This window comes from Crocodylus porosus, unplaced genomic scaffold (assembly GCF_001723895.1).
Source record: "Crocodylus porosus isolate Cpor-Errol unplaced genomic scaffold, CroPor_comp1, whole genome shotgun sequence".
Taxonomy (NCBI): Eukaryota; Metazoa; Chordata; order Crocodylia; family Crocodylidae; genus Crocodylus; species Crocodylus porosus.
In genome coordinates this window covers 7,754,378-7,765,036 of record NW_017728939.1, presented here as the reverse complement: position 1 = coordinate 7,765,036, position 10,659 = coordinate 7,754,378, and positions in this window count along the sequence as shown.

Sequence of the window (10,659 nt, the reverse complement as noted above, 5' to 3'; positions counted from 1 at the left end):
CCCCCCCCCCAAGCTTCCTAGCCGGTCCCCTGGACTGCTGCCTAAACTAGTCCAGCACCAGCAAGGATGGGGACACGCAGCTGGGATGCAACTGGTCCAGCAGCTATGTCCCTGCGGGGCAAAGGCTCAGGCCCTGAGAGTCTCCCAGCGGGCTCCTTTCCAGCTTGATTTGGCCAGCACCCAACGTTGCTTTGTAGTGCCAGTGGTTGCTGCTGGGTTGGCAGCTGAGCTCAGTGCCCCAGCCTGGAGCGCTGGGGTTTCAGCAGGGCCCTCCGCTCTCTTCTCTTGCTGGGTCTGCCAGCTCAAGGCAGGGGCCGGCTCAGGACAGGACTTCCTTGCTTGTGGGCGTCGCCCCCCTCACCCTAGTGCGTCGCAGGGCAGAGCTGCGGCCGCAAACGCGGAGGCCCTGCCATCTGCCTGACTGCTCCAGGTGCTCTAGCAAAGCATCTCACATTTGCACATCTCTCCACCACCTGCATCCATGCTCACTGATGGCCTGAGAGCTCTCCCCTTGCTGTCTGTGCAGCTGAACACACGCGTGTGTCCATGTGCAGAGAGCGGGTCTGAGCAGCTTGGACCCAGTTCCCGGCACAAGGATGCTGCGAGACCTGGATCGCGTTTGCTGTGCCAGGGTGGAGGTGGGTGCTATGGCCTCTGGGACTGGAAGCACCAAAGCATCAGCAGCTGGGCAGACAGGCCTCCAGCTGCCGGTCATTTGAAAGCCAGCTGGGGCATCCTGCTTCCCCCAAACCCCACGGAGTCACCAGCCAGATGTGGGCACCAAAGAGATTTGCTGTCCAGCCAGTTTGGGGCTCTCAGGCTACAGACCCCATCCCTGACTCCTACTTAAAGGCACTTGTGCGGGTCGGTGCTTTTGTATTGAAACCCAAGGGGCTACACGCGGTGCTGTGAACACAGGGAAGCCTTGGCTTGATCCTTGCAGAGCTACCAACCCGACTCCTTGCCTCCCAGAACCGCAAGCCCAATGCTTCGCCCCTCCCGTGACTTTTAAAGGCAGGGAGCGGAGTTTCCTGCCCTTCTAGCCAGTAGGCTCAAAGCATTCCCCTGTTCTTGGTTCCTATTGGGGAATGGCTCCCAACTCCACCCAAAAAGGCGGGCCTCTGGGTGGGAAGCCTCTATAAAAGGGGAGAGGGTGAGGGGGGCTGGTGCCTGAGGGTCGTGTCTTCTGCGTGGCTGGGGCTGGTCTCTCCTGATTTCAGGCAGAGCAAATAGAGCATGGTGGGTGCTGCAGGTAAAAGACATGAACGTGGGAAGGCTGCAAGAGGTGCCGGGGGAGAATGGGTTTGGTGGCTATTGGGGGTTCCTCCCATCCTGGCGGTGGTCTTGGCATGCACTTTCCTGCCTGCTTTGGGGTGGCAGGTGGGTGCCAGTGCTGGGCCCCCAAGCAGCCCCTTGAGGCCGCTCCAAAGATGGGGCTAGCTCTGAGGCTCTCCAAGGACCTGAAAGATCTGTGGATGGGAAAACTGAGGCACAGGGAGCGGGAGGGCCCTTGGCTGCAGCACAGCTGTGGAAGCAGGGCTGGCACTCATGCTTTCTCCTTGCTGGAGCTGACGGGGTGATAACCAGTGGCTGCCGGCAGCAATAGGGCCTGTCGTGTCCTGTTGGGAGGTGTCTTCTGGCGGGTACCACTGTCCCCGCCAGGTCCCTGCGTTCTGCGCAGCAGCTGGTGCCTGCGGCTGCTCTCGGCACGAGGGGGAAGAGGGCAGGGAAAGCTGCGGCCTCAGGGACTGGCATATCGATGGCCCTAGCTATGCCCGCATCCCAGCGCCAGGCTGGCCTCACGGTCCAGCAGGAGCTGCGTGCTGTCTCTGAGAAGGGTCCTGCTGACGCCGCCCCCCCAGCCCTGGCCCGGTGCTCTGTCCTGGGAGGGTGGGCGCGGGGGCAGACTCCATCTTTGGCTTCCTCTGCCTCCCACCAGCCTGCAGCTAAGCTGGATGTGCTCGGGGGCAGCAGCAGCCGGCTGGGCTTGGGCCAGTGCTCGCGAGGGCAGAGCAGTTGGGCTCCCTCTGACTCCGGGGCACCGTCCAGCCACGCGCCCTGCAGCCCTGGTTCTGGTGCACGGCCCTGCTTGCCCCCGGCGCGGAGGTGGGCGCCTGCGCTCGAGTGGGGATCTCTGCTCCCTGCCTCTTGTGCCCTTCGCGTGGGGGTCTCCATCCTGAGTTCAGCAGAGCCCCGGGGGTTTGTGCCACCTCCCCACGCCATACTCCCCATGTCACCATGGAAAGAGCTGGTGGGAGGGAGGGAAGCCCACCCCGTGCTGCCACATCACTGGACTGCAGGTCGCCAACCCAGCTCAGGGCATCGTGCCAGTGGCGGCTCCAGCTCCCCTGAGGAAGAGCCAATTACCCCGGCACCGCTGGGGCCTGTCCCAGCTCATCGCTCTCCTTCTTGGGTTCACGCGCCTCTAGTCGAACTGTCCTCCTGCTCAGCCAGGTCTGGGGGGGAGGGCAGTGGGTGAAGTGGTTCCCGGGGGCCTGGGCTGGATCTGTCGGGCTGGAGGAGGCTGGGGCGCCCTGGTGTCCTGCTGTCCAGGAGCTGCTGTGCTTGCCCTTGGTCAGGCCAGATGCAGCCCCTCAGCCTTTCCTGGCCCAGGGAGAGGTTCCTTTCTCCTGCGTCCCTGGCCTGGCCAGTCCAGCTCTCCATGCTGGAGGCTGCAGAGCTGCCCGTGGGCACCATTAGCCCCCAGCCCCTGCCTGCTCAGGCTTGCCCCCTCTGCCCTGCGCAGAGCAGAGCAGGATCCGCTAGACAGCACCAGTTGTCCCTCGCCACCGCCTCTGCCTGCTGCAGTGGCAGCTGAGCCCCTCGGCATCCAAGTTTCTCTGCGGAAGAGCAGTTAGATTAGCATGGAGGCTGCAAAAGAACGAGCCCATTTGCAAGCGGGTGGTGTTGCCAGCTCTGCTCTTGCTGAAATGAATACATTGGTGCTGATGGGGAGGAAGGGGCAGGGGGACAGGGCTCCCAGAGCAAGGGGGAGCGGAGGTGGTAGGACCTGGGGGGCTGGCACCCAGTTAGAGGCATTGTGGGGGGCTGGAGAGGGGGCTTGGAGAGTCCCTGGGGCCCTAAGTAGAGCAGGGCAGGATCTGTGGGTGAACATCATCCTCAAAGAGCCTGGATGCAACCAAAGCGTTCGCCCGAAAGGCACCTCTTGTCTCGGGGAAGGCTGGGAGAGGCGGATTGGTGCCAGCTGTGCCCAGGGCTCCTGCATCTCCCACCTCTGTGTCCCAGGTGCCTGATCATTCAGGGTGTAGCGAGGAGGGGGGTCACATTTTTATGGGGCCTTGGATCTACCCCAATGCAGCACAGGCCATTGGGCAGGGACGGGAAGGGAGAGGGGACTGAAGGCCCTGCAGGCTGCAGCTCCCGAGTGCTCCTGGTCTCGGAGGTGCCCTCGTTGGGCTCCTGCTTGCCAGAGCCGTGGGCCACGGCTGGCACCAGCGCTCCAGTGGCGCTGGGCTGGGACTTCCCTAAGCACCCTGCTGAGACCCGAAGCCGGGAGCTCGCGCTTGGCTCACCCCTTCCTACCTACTCCCCCTGGGCCTGCCGCGGCCGCCGTCTCTGCAGGTGTCGATGCCTAGCCCCCGCGGCGCCCTGCCTGTTGGCGATAACCTCCGCAGTTGCACTTGAAGCCAGTCAGCTCTGGCCCTTGCCCCCTTAGCTATCCAGGCAGCGAGGCCCGGTCTGGGGCCGGGGCCAAGGCTGTGCTAATTGTGGGGGTGCCCTTGGTGGTGATTTCCATGTTGCAAATTAGAGCCTTATCACAAGAGCTAAACGTGGTAAATTACACGGTAATTAATCTATGAGCAAATTAGTGACTTCGGATGCAATTACCGTATAATCTGCCGAGGCCTGTGACGCAGGGGCTGGGGGCACGGCGCCGCGGCTCCCTGGGCTGTCCCCAGCTGCTGGCTGGACCCGGGCCAGGGCTGCCTGCTCCTCCAGGGGCTTGCGACCGCTGGAGACCTGCTGCGCCGGGATGAGGTGCGTTGCGTGGTTGGGAAGCGGCGGTTGCTTTCCAGGGCTTGCGTCGGCTCGGAGCTGCGGCTTGTACTGGCCTGTGGATGAGCAGCCGGATGCGGCCGGGGTGTGGGTCCCCGGAGAGGCCCCTTGCGCCTGGGCAAGGCTGGTCTCTATGGGAGTTGAGGCCAGAAGTCGCTGTCCCTGGCACTGACCGCCCTGACTCCCCCGACCCCTGCCCGGGGTGCAGCAGCTGCCAAGGCCCATGTCCCCCCCTTTGCCGGAGAGGGGGCTGAGAGGCGGGACGCACCTAGGGCTGGTGGCTGGAGCAGCATGACTCTGGCTTCGGTACGTGACCAGTAGCTTGAGCCTCCACGCCTCCTCTCTCTGCCGCCTGTATCCTGGGCAGGGGGTGAGAGGCCCCCCAAAGCAAGGGGCCTGATGAGCCCCAAGCGCTTTGATGGCACGGGGAGGGGGCTGGAAGAGCTGGCTCTGCAGCAAGGCAGACACGTGTGCCGATGCCTGTGGTTCCTGCAGTGAAAGGCCCCCTCCATCATCCGCGGGCTCATTACCCTCCCATTACAGCGGCTTCGCATAGCTCATTGGGCGAGGCAGCCCGCGTGCGCCGGCGCTCCTGCAGCCCCTGCCAGCCCGCATGCCCCTCGGGGAGCTCGCTGGGGTGGGGGTGAGGCCTGGCACCCCTCCTGCATCCTCTGCCCCATCCCTCGTGAGGCCCACGGTGCTGAGGTCCCTTTGCCCATGTACATCCCCCACAACAGATATGCTCTTCGCTCCCCGAAGCTCCTTGGATGTCGGTGCCACTCCCTGGACGTCCAGAGCAGGCCCTGAAAGGGATGGGGCCAGGCACAGCAGAGACCGGATCTGGCCTCGGAAAGGCCGTGGCCGGCCTGTTTCCCACCCCGCTGCCTCCGGGGAGGAGCGCGGAGGTCCGCCTGCCCCTGCCCCTCCAGGCAGCACCCGGGAAGCGAAGGATGCAGTCTCCAGCCGAGGCTCCCGGGAGCACGAGGAAGTGAAGGCAATTACCGGCACTGGCGCGGGGCCAGGACAGCAGCGCTATTACCCCATGTCTTATGAAAAGTGCCTTGGGATCTTTAACGAGCGTGCAGAGGTCAGGGCCCTGCGTTAAATCTCTCCTGGAAGATAGATCTGCGAGGCAGCAACATCTTTCCTCTTTAAGGCCCTGCTGAGTGAATGAAAAACCTGTGTGCTTCCCCCCACCCGAGGATTTATGCCCCAAATAAACTCCCAAGAAATAGGCAATAATCGAGCTGATGACAGCACGGCGGATAGCAGGAGCTGTGCGGTGGCTGGCTGGGGAGGAGGCGCAGGCAGGGCCCAGAGCACAGCGGCCGTGGGGAACTGGGGGGACACCCTGCTCCTCTCATTGATGGGGGAGCCAGCGGTGGGATCTCCTCCACCCCCCGTGTGCAATCGCTGCCTTCTCTGGGCAGTGTCTGGGAAGGCGTTGCTGGGACCGTCTGCCTCTGCTTGGCTGGAGGAGGGTTAGAAAAGGGGCTTGGAAGGGCTAAGGAGGGGACGGAGGCATGAAGGGGGTGGCGGTGATTCCTGCCCATGTCCCTGGATGGAGGCTGTGCCCCTCCTGGTTTTGTTACAGATGGGCAAGTGCTGGCTCCATTGGGGGTGGGAGGTGAAACCTTTGGCCCCCGGCGCTGGGACGAATGGCTGTCCCATGCACGGGTGCACAGAGCTGAGAGGGGCAGCCCCCAACCGCGCGTGTCCCCCTGCGCCTGCATGGGCACAGGGGCAGTGATCTGTCCTGAGCTCCATCATGCGGCATGGGATCCTCGCTCCCTGCCGGATGCAGCAGTCTAAAGGGAAAGTCGGGCCCAGATGGGTTTGAAAGCAGCATCTGGACTGCACGGACGCGTGGGGCTGGGGACACCTGGGTTCGACCCCTGGCTCTGGTTGACCTGCAGCATTGCCCTAGGCAGGTCCTTCCTCCCACCCTGGGCCAGGGGCTGCATACGGCACTTGGTCTGGTAGGTGAGCGGGGTGGGAACCTGCCTGGGACGCGTGGGTGCCGTTCCCTGCTCTGCCACAGAATCCATGCGCCCTTGGGCGGATCCCCTGGCTTCCCTGTGCCTCAGTTTCCCCAGTCGATAACATGGGTTCACCTCTCTCGCTGCCACCCCCAGGAAGGTGTTGTGAGAAGAGAAGCCCCTGGGACGTGGCAAGGTGAACGTGGCTGCAGCTTCCTCCTGGATACCTGCTCTCGGGGCACATGGCCCCGGTGGCTGTGGGGCCCTCTGAGCTCCCCCGAGGCAGGCCCAGAGCAATCCCCGGTCCTGTGGGCCCAGCGGCTTCATTCTCTGACTCGTGTAGCTAGTGTCAGTTCCTGGGATGTCATGTCAGCCCGGGGCCGGGCAGCTGGCTGTGTGCAGGGCACGGGGGGGCTCTTCCCTTCAGGGGCCGCAGGTCACAAATAGTTGTTCAGCTTCAATAAAGGCTTAATCAGTGCTATGGACTGTCCATGTCTGGCCAGCCAAGAGGCTGCTTATAACTCATCGTCCTTCCAGAAAGGCGATTACAACCCCTGCTAATGCTCCTAATGGCTCCAGCAATGGGCTTAAAGCCGTCTGGAGCGCGCTATTACCAGCACCTGGAGCCCCTTTATAGCCGCCGCGAATCCCCGTTAACCCTGTATGAGCGGCTGCAAAGGGAAACCCGAGGAAGCAGGAGCCAGACGAGGCCTGTGATGCAGCTAAACCAGCTCAGTGTCCCCTGGCTGCTTGTCTGCTGGACACCGGCCCTTTTTAAAGCATCCCCTGCTGGGCTCTGGCTTCAGCCTCGGAGCCTGAAGGTCCTGCTAGGAAGTCAGGTGTCAGGGCTCGGGGAAGCCTGGGGGACAGCTGTGTGGCGCCCAGCCATGTCAGCCGTCTCTTCCCAACACGTGTCCTTAACCCCCTTAAGCAAAGCAGTGACTCGACTGGCAAAAGCAGCAGCCCCCTTCCCCCTGCCCCTGCCTGGGAGCCCAGCGAGGTGCATAACTGGGTTTAATAAGCAAGCACTTAGAGCTTAATGGAAGCGCTCCCTTCTGTTCCCATTAGTGCCGGCTCAGTCGAATCCCGCTTACAGCTCACGGGGGCCGATCGGGCCTGACGTCGCCCGGACTTTTTCTTCTCCTCCTCCTTCTCTCCCAGGTTTGCTCTCCAAGTGGGGCATGGAGGGAGAGGCGCAGGGGGGGTGCTCAGCCCCAGACCTGCTTGCTAATGGAAGGGAAAGCTCGCTCGCCCTGCGGGCTGGCACACCGGGGAGCTGTGTAATGGGGCGAGGGGGGTTGGCTTAGCAGCACCTCTGGGAACGGCAGGCGGGGAGCCGTGGTGCAATCCAGGCTGAGTTTCTGGAGGCAGGGGTGGAGGACGCCTTGCTGCACCCCAAACGCATGTCTCCTGCACAGGGCTGATGTAGCTGCTGGGGCTGATTGCCAAAAGCTCAATGGGGGGATGAAGGGGAGATGAGGAGCTTATCCCACCACCAAAAAGCATCCAGAGTTAGGACAGGAAGGATCAGGGAGAGGCTTCAAGGCATCAGCCACCTCCCAAATCATTGAGGTCAGGAAGAAATGTGTTTGCCATGCTGAGGGGTGGCTGAAAGGTTTAGCGGCCTCAAACCCTTCCGGGCTCTGCACCCGACATCGGGGGGGTGAGCTGGAGGTGGGGACTGGGGGGACGCTGCAGCTGGCACTTGCGGACTCGGCTTTCGCCTTTGCATGGGTGCTGTCCAAGGAGCGTCTCCGCGGGGTGTCGTTGTGCCCCCCCATCCCTCCCGAGTCATTTGTGCCGTGGAAGCAGAGCGCCCGGAGTGCCAGACCTTCAGGAGCCACGTGTAAGCAGAGACCCAGCGAGGCCATTCCCACGTCTTCATTACCCAGGTTGCCGCAGGTGCTGGAAGCAAATAGGTGTTAACGAAGACGGACGCAGTGCCGGTGGGGTTGCCGCATGCGGGCTCCCTGCGGCAGGTGGAGGGAGCGGGCCAGGCCCGGGGGGGCACGTGGCGCCGAGCGTTCCCGGTCTGCGGTGGGGCAGGCGAACGCTGCATGGCTCACCTGTGAAACGTGCCTCCCTGCGAGAGGGAGCCGAGCCGTGCGTGCTGCCATTGCGGCTTCCCATCAACTGTGCGTCTGAGCAGCTCCGCTTGGTCTTCGTTGTTCCCAGTGCCGGGATGCCCATCTCCATTGAGGCACACGGCCTGGGACATGGGTGTCTTGAGAAGCAGGTGGTTGCGACTGCTGGGCCCTGCGGGCTTGGCACGTCTGTCCTTCCCGTCCCCTCCATGGAGCAGCTGAGTCTCTATGTACCGGCCCCGCTAAGGTCTGGTGCTTCCTGCCCTGCCTTCATCCCAGACCAGCCTAAACCCCTGGCCTACATCCCTGGGGCTGCTACTCCCATTGCAAGCCTTCCCTCCACTGCTCTCCCAGGCACTGAAAAACACCCGATAGCCAAGCCTGGCCAGTCAACCCAGGCCCAGCCTGCTCCCAGCCAGGTGGTGACACTGCTTTTCAGTGGGCATCATCTCCCATTGGTATTGAAGCTCATGCAACAGCTTGGGGCTAAGCCCAGACAGCACACGGGGCATGTGGCCTCCCTTGCCATGCTTGGCTGGGCAGCGCCTGGTTCTGCCTCTCCGCCGTGTGCTCGGGGCCGGCTGGCCGGAGAGCAGTGCTGTTCTGCCAGCCCTTAGCTAATGGATGATGTTCTTGGGTGAGGATCAGCACAGCCCTGCCTCATTTCCTTGTCATGCCTCTAGCCCCTCCAGTGTGACCTGCAAAGGTCGAGCTAGGCCCTCTTGTTTGCAGTCTGAGCAGCTGTGTCGGTGGGGCGCGACCTCGGGCACGCACTAAGCGTCATTCCCGGGGGAAACACGATGCACTGTTACCCCAGTAGGACAGCTCAGCATGGAGACTACCCCCATCCCTCAGTTGCAAAGGGGTAGTGTAGTGCAGCGGTGAAAGCAAAGGGTTGCAAACTAGGACACCTGGGTCCTGTTCCCACCTCTGCTCCAGGTCTAGAGCTTCCTCTCATGGGGATGGTGCTGCTAATGGCCAAGAAACCATGGAAGCCATTTGACAGCAGCCCTGCCGGTGCTGGGGGAAGGGGAGTGTCATGCTATGATCCCCATAATATTAATGGTGTCTCCCCCCTTCCTGGCTAGGGGAAGCGTGTGCCTGTTGCCAGTCTCATGGCATGGAGAACTGTGATGCTTGGCCCCCTGCGAGGACAGGCACGGGCCCAGGCCAAGGCCTGCCCCTTATAGCCACAACCCAGGGGTCCTTCCTCTCCCACCCCAGGCATATAACAGCATAATGCCCTGCAGCAGCATCATGCCAAAGGCTTTGCAATGCAGCATCAGGGAGCTCCGACCTGGCACTCTGGGGCCATCAGCTGCCAGCTCCGCTTGTACGAGGGGAGGTGCGAATTTGCATGTGTGCATACACATCCTCTGAAGCCTGGCACAGCCCATGGGCTGTTGACTGTAATCAATTTTGCTAACTGATCCCAGCCTCCTTCGGGGCTCACCGTTGTGTTCCTGTACACATGCGGCAGGTGGCTTGCCGTGCCGATTCGCGCCCGCCTCCCTTTGTACTAGACATTCAGGTATAATGCGGTGACTAAATGGTGCGGTATTTGACATGGGGATTGTTGCTGGAGGCGCCGAACCCGTTGCTCGATAACGTTCCCTGTGGATTCGAGCGCGCCGAATGCAGAGCGCGCGTTGTGCCTCTTTCCTGGCGCGCCTGGAATATCACCTGCAAAGTGACACCAGTGCCAGCCTCTTTGATGGAGCCGCTCAGGCCTCGGGGAAGTGGGGAGGCAGGAAAGCAGGAGCAAAATGAAGCACTTTCCTCCCTCCACCTTCTTTAGATCTTCAATGTTTCTCGGGACTTAAAATACCAAGAATTGCGACTTGCATCTAAATCCAGCTTGTGCTGCTCCTGCGGCAGCGTTTCCTGCTTGAGGACTTCTTGCACAAAGGGATAAAAAGCCGTGCAAAAACAGCCTGGGATTTTCCCTTTCCTCGTTCCTTTTCTAGTAAGTGTTTTGCTGACGGCCATGCTACACCGGCGTCCTTGACTTGCATGCGACTGCTATAGGTGCAGTGCCACGGAGCGTCCCCAGCTAGCAGGGGTGCTGGAAGCAGCGTGGCTGAGTTAGCCTGGCCTCGTTGGCAGGATATGTTAGCCTGGCGGGGCTCTCTTGGGGTAGCCATGTGGCACTAGCTATCCAGCATTGCCTTGTGGAGTACAGGGGATGCGGGGCTTGCGGAGGCTAGAGACCCCAGTTGCTTCTGCAGCTGGAGCAATGGGGGAGCGGAGACTGGGGGGAGCTGGGCTTGTGGCCCGCGGGGTTTGCAGTGCCTCGCAGCCCACCTGCCCCATCCTGAGTGAACGCGGGCCTTGCGCCCACCCCATGGGAAGAAACCTAGTGCAGCCTCCTGGCCTGGTGGCTCTGGGAATAGTTCAGCCCTTCAGCCCCACGGCTCCTCTGTGCTGTAACAGCGAGCTGAGCAAGGCCTTGTCCAGTGCTGCCTTTTCTTCCAGGCTTCATGCGTGCCTAAGCATTTCCCAGCTGATCATCCGCTCCAGCCCCGCTTCCCAACAGGTCGCTGTGCCCAGACCACACTGGCTAATTAACTCCAAACCCC